The sequence below is a fragment of the Carassius gibelio genome, chromosome B22 (assembly GCF_023724105.1).
Source record: "Carassius gibelio isolate Cgi1373 ecotype wild population from Czech Republic chromosome B22, carGib1.2-hapl.c, whole genome shotgun sequence".
Classification (NCBI taxonomy): domain Eukaryota; kingdom Metazoa; phylum Chordata; class Actinopteri; order Cypriniformes; family Cyprinidae; genus Carassius; species Carassius gibelio.
This window is the reverse complement of record NC_068417.1, coordinates 42,452,005-42,469,504: the sequence shown is the minus strand read 5'-3', so window position 1 is coordinate 42,469,504 and position 17,500 is coordinate 42,452,005. Positions and strand designations below refer to the sequence as shown.

The 17,500-nt window shown below is 40.3% G+C and overlaps 26 non-coding genes across 26 annotated transcripts in view; all 26 read right to left on the bottom strand.

Moving 5' to 3' along the window:
* The window catches only part of LOC127996534 (5S ribosomal RNA), a 119-nt gene extending 69 nt beyond the window's left edge, over positions 1-50 (bottom strand). Inside the window, exon 1 of the ribosomal RNA XR_008169436.1 lies at positions 1-50. This exon is cut by the window's left edge and continues 69 nt beyond it. This is a non-coding gene — a ribosomal RNA (5S ribosomal RNA).
* Positions 51-558: 508 nt separating this feature from the next.
* LOC128000703 (5S ribosomal RNA) lies at positions 559-677 on the bottom strand. The gene has a single exon (XR_008173482.1). It is a non-coding gene; the product is annotated as a 5S ribosomal RNA (ribosomal RNA).
* Positions 678-1,191: 514 nt separating this feature from the next.
* On the bottom strand, positions 1,192-1,310 carry LOC128000702 (5S ribosomal RNA). The gene has a single exon (XR_008173481.1). It is a non-coding gene; the product is annotated as a 5S ribosomal RNA (ribosomal RNA).
* A 365-nt stretch (positions 1,311-1,675) lies between these two features.
* LOC128003727 (5S ribosomal RNA) lies at positions 1,676-1,794 on the bottom strand. Its single transcript, XR_008176446.1, has one exon. It is a non-coding gene; the product is annotated as a 5S ribosomal RNA (ribosomal RNA).
* A 221-nt stretch (positions 1,795-2,015) lies between these two features.
* On the bottom strand, positions 2,016-2,134 carry LOC127995815 (5S ribosomal RNA). Its single transcript, XR_008168748.1, has one exon. It is a non-coding gene; the product is annotated as a 5S ribosomal RNA (ribosomal RNA).
* Positions 2,135-2,355: 221 nt separating this feature from the next.
* LOC127996533 (5S ribosomal RNA) lies at positions 2,356-2,474 on the bottom strand. Its single transcript, XR_008169435.1, has one exon. It is a non-coding gene; the product is annotated as a 5S ribosomal RNA (ribosomal RNA).
* Positions 2,475-4,138: 1,664 nt separating this feature from the next.
* Positions 4,139-4,257, bottom strand: LOC128000701 (5S ribosomal RNA). The gene has a single exon (XR_008173480.1). It is a non-coding gene; the product is annotated as a 5S ribosomal RNA (ribosomal RNA).
* Positions 4,258-4,772: 515 nt separating this feature from the next.
* Positions 4,773-4,891, bottom strand: LOC128000700 (5S ribosomal RNA). Its single transcript, XR_008173479.1, has one exon. It is a non-coding gene; the product is annotated as a 5S ribosomal RNA (ribosomal RNA).
* A 363-nt stretch (positions 4,892-5,254) lies between these two features.
* LOC127999716 (5S ribosomal RNA) lies at positions 5,255-5,373 on the bottom strand. Its single transcript, XR_008172524.1, has one exon. It is a non-coding gene; the product is annotated as a 5S ribosomal RNA (ribosomal RNA).
* A 221-nt stretch (positions 5,374-5,594) lies between these two features.
* On the bottom strand, positions 5,595-5,713 carry LOC127996531 (5S ribosomal RNA). Its single transcript, XR_008169434.1, has one exon. It is a non-coding gene; the product is annotated as a 5S ribosomal RNA (ribosomal RNA).
* A 1,361-nt stretch (positions 5,714-7,074) lies between these two features.
* On the bottom strand, positions 7,075-7,193 carry LOC127996256 (5S ribosomal RNA). The gene has a single exon (XR_008169168.1). It is a non-coding gene; the product is annotated as a 5S ribosomal RNA (ribosomal RNA).
* Positions 7,194-7,556: 363 nt separating this feature from the next.
* LOC127999715 (5S ribosomal RNA) lies at positions 7,557-7,675 on the bottom strand. The gene has a single exon (XR_008172523.1). It is a non-coding gene; the product is annotated as a 5S ribosomal RNA (ribosomal RNA).
* Positions 7,676-8,177: 502 nt separating this feature from the next.
* Positions 8,178-8,296, bottom strand: LOC127996255 (5S ribosomal RNA). The gene has a single exon (XR_008169167.1). It is a non-coding gene; the product is annotated as a 5S ribosomal RNA (ribosomal RNA).
* A 502-nt stretch (positions 8,297-8,798) lies between these two features.
* Positions 8,799-8,917, bottom strand: LOC127999714 (5S ribosomal RNA). The gene has a single exon (XR_008172522.1). It is a non-coding gene; the product is annotated as a 5S ribosomal RNA (ribosomal RNA).
* Positions 8,918-9,424: 507 nt separating this feature from the next.
* Positions 9,425-9,543, bottom strand: LOC128000699 (5S ribosomal RNA). The gene has a single exon (XR_008173478.1). It is a non-coding gene; the product is annotated as a 5S ribosomal RNA (ribosomal RNA).
* A 364-nt stretch (positions 9,544-9,907) lies between these two features.
* LOC128003726 (5S ribosomal RNA) lies at positions 9,908-10,026 on the bottom strand. Its single transcript, XR_008176445.1, has one exon. It is a non-coding gene; the product is annotated as a 5S ribosomal RNA (ribosomal RNA).
* A 221-nt stretch (positions 10,027-10,247) lies between these two features.
* Positions 10,248-10,366, bottom strand: LOC127995814 (5S ribosomal RNA). Its single transcript, XR_008168747.1, has one exon. It is a non-coding gene; the product is annotated as a 5S ribosomal RNA (ribosomal RNA).
* A 221-nt stretch (positions 10,367-10,587) lies between these two features.
* On the bottom strand, positions 10,588-10,706 carry LOC127996530 (5S ribosomal RNA). The gene has a single exon (XR_008169433.1). It is a non-coding gene; the product is annotated as a 5S ribosomal RNA (ribosomal RNA).
* Positions 10,707-12,369: 1,663 nt separating this feature from the next.
* Positions 12,370-12,488, bottom strand: LOC128000698 (5S ribosomal RNA). Its single transcript, XR_008173477.1, has one exon. It is a non-coding gene; the product is annotated as a 5S ribosomal RNA (ribosomal RNA).
* A 515-nt stretch (positions 12,489-13,003) lies between these two features.
* Positions 13,004-13,122, bottom strand: LOC128000697 (5S ribosomal RNA). The gene has a single exon (XR_008173476.1). It is a non-coding gene; the product is annotated as a 5S ribosomal RNA (ribosomal RNA).
* Positions 13,123-13,485: 363 nt separating this feature from the next.
* On the bottom strand, positions 13,486-13,604 carry LOC127999713 (5S ribosomal RNA). The gene has a single exon (XR_008172520.1). It is a non-coding gene; the product is annotated as a 5S ribosomal RNA (ribosomal RNA).
* Positions 13,605-13,825: 221 nt separating this feature from the next.
* On the bottom strand, positions 13,826-13,944 carry LOC127996529 (5S ribosomal RNA). The gene has a single exon (XR_008169432.1). It is a non-coding gene; the product is annotated as a 5S ribosomal RNA (ribosomal RNA).
* A 1,361-nt stretch (positions 13,945-15,305) lies between these two features.
* On the bottom strand, positions 15,306-15,424 carry LOC127996254 (5S ribosomal RNA). The gene has a single exon (XR_008169166.1). It is a non-coding gene; the product is annotated as a 5S ribosomal RNA (ribosomal RNA).
* A 363-nt stretch (positions 15,425-15,787) lies between these two features.
* On the bottom strand, positions 15,788-15,906 carry LOC127999711 (5S ribosomal RNA). The gene has a single exon (XR_008172518.1). It is a non-coding gene; the product is annotated as a 5S ribosomal RNA (ribosomal RNA).
* Positions 15,907-16,408: 502 nt separating this feature from the next.
* LOC127996253 (5S ribosomal RNA) lies at positions 16,409-16,527 on the bottom strand. Its single transcript, XR_008169165.1, has one exon. It is a non-coding gene; the product is annotated as a 5S ribosomal RNA (ribosomal RNA).
* Positions 16,528-17,029: 502 nt separating this feature from the next.
* Positions 17,030-17,148, bottom strand: LOC127999710 (5S ribosomal RNA). The gene has a single exon (XR_008172517.1). It is a non-coding gene; the product is annotated as a 5S ribosomal RNA (ribosomal RNA).
* Positions 17,149-17,500: the final 352 nt, after the last annotated feature.

Here is a 17,500-nt window from a genome sequence, read left to right as displayed (position 1 = left end):
TTCCGAGATCGGACGAGATCGGGCATAGCCAGGTTGGTATGGCCGTAAGCGAAGTCTGTTGCAAAGAGAGGGCTATTTAAAGACCAGCCAATCTTATCGCCAGTACATTATATAAGTAGGAAAGAAAGCCCAAAAGCTTAAAGCACCTGGTATTCCTAGGCAGTCTCTCATCAAAGTACTAACCAGACCTAAACCTGCTAAGATTCAGAGATCGGGCATTGACTCTTTTTTTTTTTTAATGAAAGATTATTATATAATTCGTGAAATTTTCCAAAAAGATTAAAGCACCTGGTATTCCCAGGCAGTCTCCCATCCATGTACTAACCAGGCCCAAACCTGCAAATATTCAGAGATCGGGCATTGACTCTATTTTTTTTTTTTTTATGAAAGATTATTATATAATTCGTGAACTTTTCCAAAAAGATTAAAACACCTGGTATTCCCAGGCAGTCTCCTATCCATGTACTAAGCAGGCCCAAACCTGCTAATATTCAGAGATCAGGCATTGACTCTATTTTTTGGCAAAATTATTATATACTAAGTGAAAAATGTCCAAAAAGCTTACAGCACCTGGTATTCCCAGGCGGTCTCCCATCCAAGTACTAACCAGGCCCAAACCTGCTTAGCTTCCGAGATCAGACGAGATCAGGCATAGCCAGGATGGTATGGCCGTAAGCAAAGTCTGCTGCAAAGAGAGGGCTATTTAAAGACCAGCCAATCTTATCGCCAGTACATTATATAAGTAGGAAAGAAAACCCAAAAGCTTAAAGCACCTGGTATTCCCAGGCAGTCTCTCATCAAAGTACTAACCAGACCTAAACCTGCTAAGATTCAGAGATCGGGCATTGACTCTTTTTTTTTTTTTTTTTTTTTTTTTTAAATGAAAGATTATTATATAATTCGTGAAATTTTCCAAAAAGATTAAAGCACCTGGTATTCCCAGGCAGTCTCCCATCCATGTACTAACCAGGCCCAAACCTGCAAATATTCAGAGATCGGGCATTGACTCTATTTTTTGGCAAAATTATTATATACTAAGTGAAAAATGTCCAAAAAGCTTACAGCACCTGGTATTCCCAGGCAGTCTCCCATCCATGTACTAACCAGGCCCAAACCTGCTAATATTCAGAGATTGGCATTGACTCTATTTTTTGGCAAAATTATTATATACTAAGTGAAAAATTTCCAAAAAGCTTACAGCACCTGGTATTCCCAGGCGGTCTCCCATCCAAGTACTAACCAGGCCCAAACCTGCTTAGCTTCCGAGATCAGACGAGATCAGGCATAGCCAGGATGGTATGGCCGTAAGCGAAGTCTGCTGCAAAGAGAGGGCTATTTAAAGACCAGCCAATCTTATCGCCAGTACATTATATAAGTAGGAATGAAAACCCAAAAGCTTAAAGCACCTGGTATTCCTAGGCAGTCTCTCATCAAAGTACTAATCAGACCTAAACCTGCTAAGATTCAGAGATCGGGCATTGACTCTTTTTTTTTTTTTTTATGAAAGATTATTATATAATTTGTGAAATTTTCCAAAAAGATTAAAACACCTGGTATTCCCAGGCAGTCTCCCATCCATGTACTAAGCAGGCCCAAACCTGCTAATATTCAGAGATCAGGCATTGACTCTATTTTTTGGCAAAATTATTATATACTAAGTGAAAAATGTCCAAAAAGCTTACAGCACCTGGTATTCCCAGGCGGTCTCCCATCCAAGTACTAACCAGGACCAAACCTGCTTAGCTTCCGAGATCAGACGAGATTGGGCATAGCCAGGTTGGTATGGCCGTAAGCGAAGTCTGCTGCAAAGAGAGGGCTATTTAAAGACCAGCCGATCTTATCGCCAGTACATTATATAAGTAGGAAAGAAAACCCAAAAGCTTAAAGCACCTGGTATTCCCAGGCAGTCTCTCATCAAAGTACTAACCAGACCTAAACCTGCTAAGATTCAGAGATCGGGCATTGACTCTATTTTTTGGCAAAATTATTATATACTAAGTGAAAAATGTCCAAAAAGCTTACAGCACCTGGTATTCCCAGGCGATCTCCCATCCAAGTACTAACCAGGCCCAAACCTGCTTAGCTTCCGAGATCAGACGAGATCGGGCATAGCCAGGTTGGTATGGCCGTAAGCGAAGTCTGCTGCAAAGAGAGGGCTATTTAAAGAACAGCCAATCTTATCGCCAGTACATTATATAAGTAGTAAAGAAAACCCAAAAGCTTAAAGCACCTGGTATTCCTAGGCAGTCTCTCATCAAAGTACTAACCAGACCTAAACCTGCTAAGATTCAGAGATCGGGCATTGACTCTATTTTTTGGCAAAATTATTATAAACTAAGTGAAAAATGTCCAAAAAGTTTACAGCACCTGGTATTCCCAGGCGGTCTCCCATCAAAGTACTAACCAGGCCCAAACCTGCTTAGCTTCCGAGATCGGACGAGATCGGGCATAGCCAGGTTGGTATGGCCGTAAGCGAAGTCTGTTGCAAAGAGAGGGCTATTTAAAGACCAGCCAATCTTATCGCCAGTACATTATATAAGTAGGAAAGAAAGCCCAAAAGCTTAAAGCACCTGGTATTCCTAGGCAGTCTCTCATCAAAGTACTAACCAGACCTAAACCTGCTAAGATTCAGAGATCGGGCATTGACTCTTTTTTTTTTTTAATGAAAGATTATTATATAATTCGTGAAATTTTCCAAAAAGATTAAAGCACCTGGTATTCCCAGGCTGTCTCCCATCCATGTACTAACCAGGCCCAAACCTGCAAATATTCAGAGATCGGGCATTGACTTTTTTTTGGCAAAATTATTATATACTAAGTGAAAAATGTCCAAAAAGCTTACAGCACCTGGTATTCAATCAATCAATCAATCACCTTTATTTATATAGTGCTTTAAACAAAATACATTGCGTCAAAGCACTGAACAACATTCATTAGGAAAACAGTGTCTCAATAATGCAAAATTATAATTAAAGGCAGTATATTCCCAGGCAGTCTCCCATCCATGTACTAAACAGGCCCAAACCTGCTAATATTCAGAGATCAGGCACTGACTCTATTTTTTGGCAAAATTATTATATACTAAGTGAAAAATGTCCAAAAAGCACCTAGAAAGGACCTCTACTGCCCTGAAAGACAGCGGAGACCAGGACAACTAGAGCCCCAGATACAGATCCCCTGTAAAGACCTTGTCTCAGAGGAGCACCAGGACAAGACCACAGGAAACAGATGATTCTTCTGCACAATCTGACTTTGCTGCAGCCTGGAATTGAACTACTGGTTTTCGTCTGGTCAGAGGAGAACTGACCCCCCAACTGAGCCTGGTTTCTCCCAAGGTTTTTTTCTCCATTCTGTCACCGATGGAGTTTCGGTTCCTTGCCGCTGTCGCCTCTGGCTTGCTTAGTTGGGGTCACTTCATCTACAGCGATATCATTGACTTGATTGCAAATAAAAACAGACACTATTTCAACTGAACAGAGATGACATAGCTGAATTCAATGATGAACTGCCTTTAACTATCATTTTGCATTATTGAGACACTGTTTTCCAAATGAATGTTGTTCAGTGCTTTGACGCAATGTATTTTGTTTAAAGCACTATATAAATAAAGGTGATTGATTGATTGATTGAAGAGAGGGCTATTTAAAGAACAGCCAATCTTATCGCCAGTACATTATATAAGTAGGAAAGAAAACCCAAAAGCTTAAAGCACCTGGTATTCCTAGGCAGTCTCTCATACAAGTACTAACCAGACCTAAACCTGCTAAGATTCAGAGATCGGGCATTGACTCTTTTTTTTTTTTTTTTTTTTTTTTTTAATGAAAGATTATTATATAATTCGTGAAATTTTCCAAAAAGATTAAAGCACCTGGTATTCCCAGGCAGTCTCCCATCCATGTACTAACCAGGCCCAAACCTGCAAATATTCAGAGATCGGGCATTGACTCTATTTTTTTTTTTTTTATGAAAGATTATTATATAATTCGTGAACTTTTCCAAAAAGATTAAAACACCTGGTATTCCCAGGCAGTCTCCTATCCATGTACTAAGCAGGCCCAAACCTGCTAATATTCAGAGATCAGGCATTGACTCTATTTTTTGGCAAAATTATTATATACTAAGTGAAAAATGTCCAAAAAGCTTACAGCACCTGGTATTCCCAGGCGGTCTCCCATCCAAGTACTAACCAGGCCCAAACCTGCTTAGCTTCCGAGATCAGACGAGATCAGGCATAGCCAGGATGGTATGGCCGTAAGCAAAGTCTGCTGCAAAGAGAGGGCTATTTAAAGACCAGCCAATCTTATCGCCAGTACATTATATAAGTAGGAAAGAAAACCCAAAAGCTTAAAGCACCTGGTATTCCCAGGCAGTCTCTCATCAAAGTACTAACCAGACCTAAACCTGCTAAGATTCAGAGATCGGGCATTGACTCTTTTTTTTTTTTTTTTTTTTTTTTTTTAAATGAAAGATTATTATATAATTCGTGAAATTTTCCAAAAAGATTAAAGCACCTGGTATTCCCAGGCAGTCTCCCATCCATGTACTAACCAGGCCCAAACCTGCAAATATTCAGAGATCGGGCATTGACTCTATTTTTTGGCAAAATTATTATATACTAAGTGAAAAATGTCCAAAAAGCTTACAGCACCTGGTATTCCCAGGCAGTCTCCCATCCATGTACTAACCAGGCCCAAACCTGCTAATATTCAGAGATTGGCATTGACTCTATTTTTTGGCAAAATTATTATATACTAAGTGAAAAATTTCCAAAAAGCTTACAGCACCTGGTATTCCCAGGCGGTCTCCCATCCAAGTACTAACCAGGCCCAAACCTGCTTAGCTTCCGAGATCAGACGAGATCAGGCATAGCCAGGATGGTATGGCCGTAAGCGAAGTCTGCTGCAAAGAGAGGGCTATTTAAAGACCAGCCAATCTTATCGCCAGTACATTATATAAGTAGGAATGAAAACCCAAAAGCTTAAAGCACCTGGTATTCCTAGGCAGTCTCTCATCAAAGTACTAATCAGACCTAAACCTGCTAAGATTCAGAGATCGGGCATTGACTCTTTTTTTTTTTTTATGAAAGATTATTATATAATTCGTGAACTTTTCCAAAAAGATTAAAACACCTGGTATTCCCAGGCAGTCTCCTATCCATGTACTAAGCAGGCCCAAACCTGCTAATATTCAGAGATCAGGCATTGACTCTATTTTTTGGCAAAATTATTATATACTAAGTGAAAAATGTCCAAAAAGCTTACAGCACCTGGTATTCCCAGGCGGTCTCCCATCCAAGTACTAACCAGGCCCAAACCTGCTTAGCTTCCGAGATCAGACGAGATCCGGCATAGCCAGGTTGGTATGGCCGTAAGCGATGTCTGCTGCAAAGAGAGGGCTATTTAAAGACCAGCCAATCTTATCCCCAGTACATTATTTAAGTAGGAAAGAAAACCCAAAAGCTTAAAGCACCTGGTATTCCTAGGCAGTCTCTCATCAAAGTACTAACCAGACCTAAACCTGCTAAGATTCAGAGATCGGGCATTGACTCTATTTTTTGGCAAAATTATTATAAACTAAGTGAAAAATGTCCAAAAAGTTTACAGCACCTGGTATTCCCAGGCGGTCTCCCATCAAAGTACTAACCAGGCCCAAACCTGCTTAGCTTCCGAGATCGGACGAGATCGGGCATAGCCAGGTTGGTATGGCCGTAAGCGAAGTCTGTTGCAAAGAGAGGGCTATTTAAAGACCAGCCAATCTTATCGCCAGTACATTATATAAGTAGGAAAGAAAGCCCAAAAGCTTAAAGCACCTGGTATTCCTAGGCAGTCTCTCATCAAAGTACTAACCAGACCTAAACCTGCTAAGATTCAGAGATCGGGCATTGACTCTTTTTTTTTTTAATGAAAGATTATTATATAATTCGTGAAATTTTCCAAAAAGATTAAAGCACCTGGTATTCCCAGGCTGTCTCCCATCCATGTACTAACCAGGCCCAAACCTGCAAATATTCAGAGATCGGGCATTGACTTTTTTTTGGCAAAATTATTATATACTAAGTGAAAAATGTCCAAAAAGCTTACAGCACCTGGTATTCAATCAATCAATCAATCACCTTTATTTATATAGTGCTTTAAACAAAATACATTGCGTCAAAGCACTGAACAACATTCATTAGGAAAACAGTGTCTCAATAATGCAAAATTATAATTAAAGGCAGTATATTCCCAGGCAGTCTCCCATCCATGTACTAAACAGGCCCAAACCTGCTAATATTCAGAGATCAGGCACTGACTCTATTTTTTGGCAAAATTATTATATACTAAGTGAAAAATGTCCAAAAAGCACCTAGAAAGGACCTCTACTGCCCTGAAAGACAGCGGAGACCAGGACAACTAGAGCCCCAGATACAGATCCCCTGTAAAGACCTTGTCTCAGAGGAGCACCAGGACAAGACCACAGGAAACAGATGATTCTTCTGCACAATCTGACTTTGCTGCAGCCTGGAATTGAACTACTGGTTTTCGTCTGGTCAGAGGAGAACTGACCCCCCAACTGAGCCTGGTTTCTCCCAAGGTTTTTTTCTCCATTCTGTCACCGATGGAGTTTCGGTTCCTTGCCGCTGTCGCCTCTGGCTTGCTTAGTTGGGGTCACTTCATCTACAGCGATATCATTGACTTGATTGCAAATAAAAACAGACACTATTTCAACTGAACAGAGATGACATAGCTGAATTCAATGATGAACTGCCTTTAACTATCATTTTGCATTATTGAGACACTGTTTTCCAAATGAATGTTGTTCAGTGCTTTGACGCAATGTATTTTGTTTAAAGCACTATATAAATAAAGGTGATTGATTGATTGATTGAAGAGAGGGCTATTTAAAGAACAGCCAATCTTATCGCCAGTACATTATATAAGTAGGAAAGAAAACCCAAAAGCTTACAGCACCTGGTATTCCCAGGCAGTCTCCCATCCATGTACTAACCAGGCCCAAACCTGCTAATATTCAGAGATTGGCATTGACTCTATTTTTTGGCAAAATTATTATATACTAAGTGAAAAATTTCCAAAAAGCTTACAGCACCTGGTATTCCCAGGCGGTCTCCCATCCAAGTACTAACCAGGCCCAAACCTGCTTAGCTTCCGAGATCAGACGAGATCGGGCATAGCCAGGATGGTATGGCCGTAAGCGAAGTCTGCTGCAAAGAGAGGGCTATTTAAAGATCAGCCAATCTTATCGCCAGTACATTATATAAGTAGGAATGAAAACCCAAAAGCTTAAAGCACCTGGTATTCCTAGGCAGTCTCTCATCAAAGTACTAATCAGACCTAAACCTGCTAAGATTCAGAGATCGGGCATTGACTCTTTTTTTTTTTTTATGAAAGATTATTATATAATTCGTGAACTTTTCCAAAAAGATTAAAACACCTGGTATTCCCAGGCAGTCTCCTATCCATGTACTAAGCAGGCCCAAACCTGCTAATATTCAGAGATCAGGCATTGACTCTATTTTTTGGCAAAATTATTATATACTAAGTGAAAAATGTCCAAAAAGCTTACAGCACCTGGTATTCCCAGGCGGTCTCCCATCCAAGTACTAACCAGGCCCAAACCTGCTTAGCTTCCGAGATCAGACGAGATCCGGCATAGCCAGGTTGGTATGGCCGTAAGCGAAGTCTGCTGCAAAGAGAGGGCTATTTAAAGACCAGCCAATCTTATCGCCAGTACATTATTTAAGTAGGAAAGAAAACCCAAAAGCTTAAAGCACCTGGTATTCCTAGGCAGTCTCTCATCAAAGTACTAACCAGACCTAAACCTGCTAAGATTCAGAGATCGGGCATTGACTCTTTTTTTTTTTTTTAAATGAAAGATTATTATATAATTCGTGAAATTTTCCAAAAAGATTAAAGCACCTGGTATTCCCAGGCAGTCTCCCATCCATGTACTAACCAGGCCCAAACCTGCAAATATTCAGAGATCGGGCATTGACTCTATTTTTTGGCAAAATTATTATAAACTAAGTGAAAAATGTCCAAAAAGCTTACAGCACCTGGTATTCCCAGGCAGTCTCCCATCCATGTACTAACCAGGCCCAAACCTGCTAATATTCAGAGATTGGCATTGACTCTATTTTTTGGCAAAATTATTATATACTAAGTGAAAAATTTCCAAAAAGCTTACAGCACCTGGTATTCCCAGGCGGTCTCCCATCCAAGTACTAACCAGGCCCAAACCTGCTTAGCTTCCGAGATCAGACGAGATCGGGCATAGCCAGGATGGTATGGCCGTAAGCGAAGTCTGCTGCAAAGAGAGGGCTATTTAAAGATCAGCCAATCTTATCGCCAGTACATTATATAAGTAGGAATGAAAACCCAAAAGCTTAAAGCACCTGGTATTCCTAGGCAGTCTCTCATCAAAGTACTAATCAGACCTAAACCTGCTAAGATTCAGAGATCGGGCATTGACTCTTTTTTTTTTTTTTTATGAAAGATTATTATATAATTCGTGAACTTTTCCAAAAAGATTAAAACACCTGGTATTCCCAGGCAGTCTCCTATCCATGTACTAAGCAGGCCCAAACCTGCTAATATTCAGAGATCGGGCATTGACTCTATTTTTTGGCAAAATTATTATATACTAAGTGAAAAATGTCCAAAAAGCTTACAGCACCTGGTATTCCCAGGCAGTCTCCCATCCATGTACTAACCAGGCCCAAACCTGCTAATATTCAGAGATCAGGCATTGACTCTATTTTTTGGCAAAATTATTATATACTAAGTGAAAAATGTCCAAAAAGCTTACAGCACCTGGTATTCCCAGGCGGTCTCCCATCCAAGTACTAACCAGGCCCAAACCTGCTTAGCTTCCGAGATCAGACGAGATCCGGCATAGCCAGGTTGGTATGGCCGTAAGCGAAGTCTGCTGCAAAGAGAGGGCTATTTAAAGACCAGCCAATCTTATCGCCAGTACATTATTTAAGTAGGAAAGAAAACCCAAAAGCTTAAAGCACCTGGTATTCCTAGGCAGTCTCTCATCAAAGTACTAACCAGACCTAAACCTGCTAAGATTCAGAGATCGGGCATTGACTCTTTTTTTTTTTTTTTTTTTAAATGAAAGATTATTATATAATTCGTGAAATTTTCCAAAAAGATTAAAGCACTTGGTATTCCCAGGCAGTCTCCCATCCATGTACTAACCAGGCCCAAACCTGCAAATATTCAGAGATCGGGCATTTACTCTATTTTTTGGCAAAATTATTATATACTAAGTGAAAAATGTCCAAAAAGCTTACAGCACCTGGTATTCCCAGGCAGTCTCCCATCCATGTACTAACCAGGCCCAAACCTGCTAATATTCAGAGATTGGCATTGACTCTATTTTTTGGCAAAATTATTATATACTAAGTGAAAAATTTCCAAAAAGCTTACAGCACCTGGTATTCCCAGGCGGTCTCCCATCCAAGTACTAACCAGGCCCAAACCTGCTTAGCTTCCGAGATCAGACGAGATCAGGCATAGCCAGGATGGTATGGCCGTAAGCGAAGTCTGCTGCAAAGAGAGGGCTATTTAAAGACCAGCCAATCTTATCGCCAGTACATTATATAAGTAGGAATGAAAACCCAAAAGCTTAAAGCACCTGGTATTCCTAGGCAGTCTCTCATCAAAGTACTAATCAGACCTAAACCTGCTAAGATTCAGAGATCGGGCATTGACTCTTTTTTTTTTTTTTATGAAAGATTATTATATAATTTGTGAAATTTTCCAAAAAGATTAAAACACCTGGTATTCCCAGGCAGTCTCCCATCCATGTACTAAGCAGGCCCAAACCTGCTAATATTCAGAGATCAGGCATTGACTCTATTTTTTGGCAAAATTGTTATATACTAAGTGAAAAATGTCCAAAAAGCTTACAGCACCTGGTATTCCCAGGCGGTCTCCCATCCAAGTACTAACCAGGACCAAACCTGCTTAGCTTCCGAGATCAGACGAGATTGGGCATAGCCAGGTTGGTATGGCCGTAAGCGAAGTCTGCTGCAAAGAGAGGGCTATTTAAAGACCAGCCGATCTTATCGCCAGTACATTATATAAGTAGGAAAGAAAACCCAAAAGCTTAAAGCACCTGGTATTCCCAGGCAGTCTCTCATCAAAGTACTAACCAGACCTAAACCTGCTAAGATTCAGAGATCGGGCATTGACTCTATTTTTTGGCAAAATTATTATATACTAAGTGAAAAATGTCCAAAAAGCTTACAGCACCTGGTATTCCCAGGCGATCTCCCATCCAAGTACTAACCAGGCCCAAACCTGCTTAGCTTCCGAGATCAGACGAGATCGGGCATAGCCAGGTTGGTATGGCCGTAAGCGAAGTCTGCTGCAAAGAGAGGGCTATTTAAAGAACAGCCAATCTTATCGCCAGTACATTATATAAGTAGTAAAGAAAACCCAAAAGCTTAAAGCACCTGGTATTCCTAGGCAGTCTCTCATCAAAGTACTAACCAGACCTAAACCTGCTAAGATTCAGAGATCGGGCATTGACTCTATTTTTTGGCAAAATTATTATAAACTAAGTGAAAAATGTCCAAAAAGTTTACAGCACCTGGTATTCCCAGGCGGTCTCCCATCAAAGTACTAACCAGGCCCAAACCTGCTTAGCTTCCGAGATCGGACGAGATCGGGCATAGCCAGGTTGGTATGGCCGTAAGCGAAGTCTGTTGCAAAGAGAGGGCTATTTAAAGACCAGCCAATCTTATCGCCAGTACATTATATAAGTAGGAAAGAAAGCCCAAAAGCTTAAAGCACCTGGTATTCCTAGGCAGTCTCTCATCAAAGTACTAACCAGACCTAAACCTGCTAAGATTCAGAGATCGGGCATTGACTCTTTTTTTTTTTTAATGAAAGATTATTATATAATTCGTGAAATTTTCCAAAAAGATTAAAGCACCTGGTATTCCCAGGCTGTCTCCCATCCATGTACTAACCAGGCCCAAACCTGCAAATATTCAGAGATCGGGCATTGACTTTTTTTTGGCAAAATTATTATATACTAAGTGAAAAATGTCCAAAAAGCTTACAGCACCTGGTATTCAATCAATCAATCAATCACCTTTATTTATATAGTGCTTTAAACAAAATACATTGCGTCAAAGCACTGAACAACATTCATTAGGAAAACAGTGTCTCAATAATGCAAAATTATAATTAAAGGCAGTATATTCCCAGGCAGTCTCCCATCCATGTACTAAACAGGCCCAAACCTGCTAATATTCAGAGATCAGGCACTGACTCTATTTTTTGGCAAAATTATTATATACTAAGTGAAAAATGTCCAAAAAGCACCTAGAAAGGACCTCTACTGCCCTGAAAGACAGCGGAGACCAGGACAACTAGAGCCCCAGATACAGATCCCCTGTAAAGACCTTGTCTCAGAGGAGCACCAGGACAAGACCACAGGAAACAGATGATTCTTCTGCACAATCTGACTTTGCTGCAGCCTGGAATTGAACTACTGGTTTTCGTCTGGTCAGAGGAGAACTGACCCCCCAACTGAGCCTGGTTTCTCCCAAGGTTTTTTTCTCCATTCTGTCACCGATGGAGTTTCGGTTCCTTGCCGCTGTCGCCTCTGGCTTGCTTAGTTGGGGTCACTTCATCTACAGCGATATCATTGACTTGATTGCAAATAAAAACAGACACTATTTCAACTGAACAGAGATGACATAGCTGAATTCAATGATGAACTGCCTTTAACTATCATTTTGCATTATTGAGACACTGTTTTCCAAATGAATGTTGTTCAGTGCTTTGACGCAATGTATTTTGTTTAAAGCACTATATAAATAAAGGTGATTGATTGATTGATTGAAGAGAGGGCTATTTAAAGAACAGCCAATCTTATCGCCAGTACATTATATAAGTAGGAAAGAAAACCCAAAAGCTTAAAGCACCTGGTATTCCTAGGCAGTCTCTCATACAAGTACTAACCAGACCTAAACCTGCTAAGATTCAGAGATCGGGCATTGACTCTTTTTTTTTTTTTTTTTTTTTTTTTAATGAAAGATTATTATATAATTCGTGAAATTTTCCAAAAAGATTAAAGCACCTGGTATTCCCAGGCAGTCTCCCATCCATGTACTAACCAGGCCCAAACCTGCAAATATTCAGAGATCGGGCATTGACTCTATTTTTTTTTTTTTTATGAAAGATTATTATATAATTCGTGAACTTTTCCAAAAAGATTAAAACACCTGGTATTCCCAGGCAGTCTCCTATCCATGTACTAAGCAGGCCCAAACCTGCTAATATTCAGAGATCAGGCATTGACTCTATTTTTTGGCAAAATTATTATATACTAAGTGAAAAATGTCCAAAAAGCTTACAGCACCTGGTATTCCCAGGCGGTCTCCCATCCAAGTACTAACCAGGCCCAAACCTGCTTAGCTTCCGAGATCAGACGAGATCAGGCATAGCCAGGATGGTATGGCCGTAAGCAAAGTCTGCTGCAAAGAGAGGGCTATTTAAAGACCAGCCAATCTTATCGCCAGTACATTATATAAGTAGGAAAGAAAACCCAAAAGCTTAAAGCACCTGGTATTCCCAGGCAGTCTCTCATCAAAGTACTAACCAGACCTAAACCTGCTAAGATTCAGAGATCGGGCATTGACTCTTTTTTTTTTTTTTTTTTTTTTTTTTTAAATGAAAGATTATTATATAATTCGTGAAATTTTCCAAAAAGATTAAAGCACCTGGTATTCCCAGGCAGTCTCCCATCCATGTACTAACCAGGCCCAAACCTGCAAATATTCAGAGATCGGGCATTGACTCTATTTTTTGGCAAAATTATTATATACTAAGTGAAAAATGTCCAAAAAGCTTACAGCACCTGGTATTCCCAGGCAGTCTCCCATCCATGTACTAACCAGGCCCAAACCTGCTAATATTCAGAGATTGGCATTGACTCTATTTTTTGGCAAAATTATTATATACTAAGTGAAAAATTTCCAAAAAGCTTACAGCACCTGGTATTCCCAGGCGGTCTCCCATCCAAGTACTAACCAGGCCCAAACCTGCTTAGCTTCCGAGATCAGACGAGATCAGGCATAGCCAGGATGGTATGGCCGTAAGCGAAGTCTGCTGCAAAGAGAGGGCTATTTAAAGACCAGCCAATCTTATCGCCAGTACATTATATAAGTAGGAATGAAAACCCAAAAGCTTAAAGCACCTGGTATTCCTAGGCAGTCTCTCATCAAAGTACTAATCAGACCTAAACCTGCTAAGATTCAGAGATCGGGCATTGACTCTTTTTTTTTTTTTATGAAAGATTATTATATAATTCGTGAACTTTTCCAAAAAGATTAAAACACCTGGTATTCCCAGGCAGTCTCCTATCCATGTACTAAGCAGGCCCAAACCTGCTAATATTCAGAGATCAGGCATTGACTCTATTTTTTGGCAAAATTATTATATACTAAGTGAAAAATGTCCAAAAAGCTTACAGCACCTGGTATTCCCAGGCGGTCTCCCATCCAAGTACTAACCAGGCCCAAACCTGCTTAGCTTCCGAGATCAGACGAGATCCGGCATAGCCAGGTTGGTATGGCCGTAAGCGATGTCTGCTGCAAAGAGAGGGCTATTTAAAGACCAGCCAATCTTATCCCCAGTACATTATTTAAGTAGGAAAGAAAACCCAAAAGCTTAAAGCACCTGGTATTCCTAGGCAGTCTCTCATCAAAGTACTAACCAGACCTAAACCTGCTAAGATTCAGAGATCGGGCATTGACTCTATTTTTTGGCAAAATTATTATAAACTAAGTGAAAAATGTCCAAAAAGTTTACAGCACCTGGTATTCCCAGGCGGTCTCCCATCAAAGTACTAACCAGGCCCAAACCTGCTTAGCTTCCGAGATCGGACGAGATCGGGCATAGCCAGGTTGGTATGGCCGTAAGCGAAGTCTGTTGCAAAGAGAGGGCTATTTAAAGACCAGCCAATCTTATCGCCAGTACATTATATAAGTAGGAAAGAAAGCCCAAAAGCTTAAAGCACCTGGTATTCCTAGGCAGTCTCTCATCAAAGTACTAACCAGACCTAAACCTGCTAAGATTCAGAGATCGGGCATTGACTCTTTTTTTTTTTAATGAAAGATTATTATATAATTCGTGAAATTTTCCAAAAAGATTAAAGCACCTGGTATTCCCAGGCTGTCTCCCATCCATGTACTAACCAGGCCCAAACCTGCAAATATTCAGAGATCGGGCATTGACTTTTTTTTGGCAAAATTATTATATACTAAGTGAAAAATGTCCAAAAAGCTTACAGCACCTGGTATTCAATCAATCAATCAATCACCTTTATTTATATAGTGCTTTAAACAAAATACATTGCGTCAAAGCACTGAACAACATTCATTAGGAAAACAGTGTCTCAATAATGCAAAATTATAATTAAAGGCAGTATATTCCCAGGCAGTCTCCCATCCATGTACTAAACAGGCCCAAACCTGCTAATATTCAGAGATCAGGCACTGACTCTATTTTTTGGCAAAATTATTATATACTAAGTGAAAAATGTCCAAAAAGCACCTAGAAAGGACCTCTACTGCCCTGAAAGACAGCGGAGACCAGGACAACTAGAGCCCCAGATACAGATCCCCTGTAAAGACCTTGTCTCAGAGGAGCACCAGGACAAGACCACAGGAAACAGATGATTCTTCTGCACAATCTGACTTTGCTGCAGCCTGGAATTGAACTACTGGTTTTCGTCTGGTCAGAGGAGAACTGACCCCCCAACTGAGCCTGGTTTCTCCCAAGGTTTTTTTCTCCATTCTGTCACCGATGGAGTTTCGGTTCCTTGCCGCTGTCGCCTCTGGCTTGCTTAGTTGGGGTCACTTCATCTACAGCGATATCATTGACTTGATTGCAAATAAAAACAGACACTATTTCAACTGAACAGAGATGACATAGCTGAATTCAATGATGAACTGCCTTTAACTATCATTTTGCATTATTGAGACACTGTTTTCCAAATGAATGTTGTTCAGTGCTTTGACGCAATGTATTTTGTTTAAAGCACTATATAAATAAAGGTGATTGATTGATTGATTGAAGAGAGGGCTATTTAAAGAACAGCCAATCTTATCGCCAGTACATTATATAAGTAGGAAAGAAAACCCAAAAGCTTACAGCACCTGGTATTCCCAGGCAGTCTCCCATCCATGTACTAACCAGGCCCAAACCTGCTAATATTCAGAGATTGGCATTGACTCTATTTTTTGGCAAAATTATTATATACTAAGTGAAAAATTTCCAAAAAGCTTACAGCACCTGGTATTCCCAGGCGGTCTCCCATCCAAGTACTAACCAGGCCCAAACCTGCTTAGCTTCCGAGATCAGACGAGATCGGGCATAGCCAGGATGGTATGGCCGTAAGCGAAGTCTGCTGCAAAGAGAGGGCTATTTAAAGATCAGCCAATCTTATCGCCAGTACATTATATAAGTAGGAATGAAAACCCAAAAGCTTAAAGCACCTGGTATTCCTAGGCAGTCTCTCATCAAAGTACTAATCAGACCTAAACCTGCTAAGATTCAGAGATCGGGCATTGACTCTTTTTTTTTTTTTATGAAAGATTATTATATAATTCGTGAACTTTTCCAAAAAGATTAAAACACCTGGTATTCCCAGGCAGTCTCCTATCCATGTACTAAGCAGGCCCAAACCTGCTAATATTCAGAGATCAGGCATTGACTCTATTTTTTGGCAAAATTATTATATACTAAGTGAAAAATGTCCAAAAAGCTTACAGCACCTGGTATTCCCAGGCGGTCTCCCATCCAAGTACTAACCAGGCCCAAACCTGCTTAGCTTCCGAGATCAGACGAGATCCGGCATAGCCAGGTTGGTATGGCCGTAAGCGAAGTCTGCTGCAAAGAGAGGGCTATTTAAAGACCAGCCAATCTTATCGCCAGTACATTATTTAAGTAGGAAAGAAAACCCAAAAGCTTAAAGCACCTGGTATTCCTAGGCAGTCTCTCATCAAAGTACTAACCAGACCTAAACCTGCTAAGATTCAGAGATCGGGCATTGACTCTTTTTTTTTTTTTTAAATGAAAGATTATTATATAATTCGTGAAATTTTCCAAAAAGATTAAAGCACCTGGTATTCCCAGGCAGTCTCCCATCCATGTACTAACCAGGCCCAAACCTGCAAATATTCAGAGATCGGGCATTGACTCTATTTTTTGGCAAAATTATTATAAACTAAGTGAAAAATGTCCAAAAAGCTTACAGCACCTGGTATTCCCAGGCAGTCTCCCATCCATGTACTAACCAGGCCCAAACCTGCTAATATTCAGAGATTGGCATTGACTCTATTTTTTGGCAAAATTATTATATACTAAGTGAAAAATTTCCAAAAAGCTTACAGCACCTGGTATTCCCAGGCGGTCTCCCATCCAAGTACTAACCAGGCCCAAACCTGCTTAGCTTCCGAGATCAGACGAGATCGGGCATAGCCAGGATGGTATGGCCGTAAGCGAAGTCTGCTGCAAAGAGAGGGCTATTTAAAGATCAGCCAATCTTATCGCCAGTACATTATATAAGTAGGAATGAAAACCCAAAAGCTTAAAGCACCTGGTATTCCTAGGCAGTCTCTCATCAAAGTACTAATCAGACCTAAACCTGCTAAGATTCAGAGATCGGGCATTGACTCTTTTTTTTTTTTTTTATGAAAGATTATTATATAATTCGTGAACTTTTCCAAAAAGATTAAAACACCTGGTATTCCCAGGCAGTCTCCTATCCATGTACTAAGCAGGCCCAAACCTGCTAATATTCAGAGATCGGGCATTGACTCTATTTTTTGGCAAAATTATTATATACTAAGTGAAAAATGTCCAAAAAGCTTACAGCACCTGGTATTCCCAGGCAGTCTCCCATCCATGTACTAACCAGGCCCAAACCTGCTAATATTCAGAGATCAGGCATTGACTCTATTTTTTGGCAAAATTATTATATACTAAGTGAAAAATGTCCAAAAAGCTTACAGCACCTGGTATTCCCAGGCGGTCTCCCATCCAAGTACTAACCAGGCCCAAACCTGCTTAGCTTCCGAGATCAGACGAGATCCGGCATAGCCAGGTTGGTATGGCCGTAAGCGAAGTCTGCTGCAAAGAGAGGGCTATTTAAAGACCAGCCAATCTTATCGCCAGTACATTATTTAAGTAGGAAAGAAAACCCAAAAGCTTAAAGCACCTGGTATTCCTAGGCAGTCTCTCATCAAAGTACTAACCAGACCTAAACCTGCTAAGATTCAGAGATCGGGCATTGACTCTTTTTTTTTTTTTTTTTTTAAATGAAAGATTATTATATAATTCGTGAAATTTTCCAAAAAGATTAAAGCACTTGGTATTCCCAGGCAGTCTCCCATCCATGTACTAACCAGGCCCAAACCTGCAAATATTCAGAGATCGGGCATTTACTCTATTTTTTGGCAAAATTATTATATACT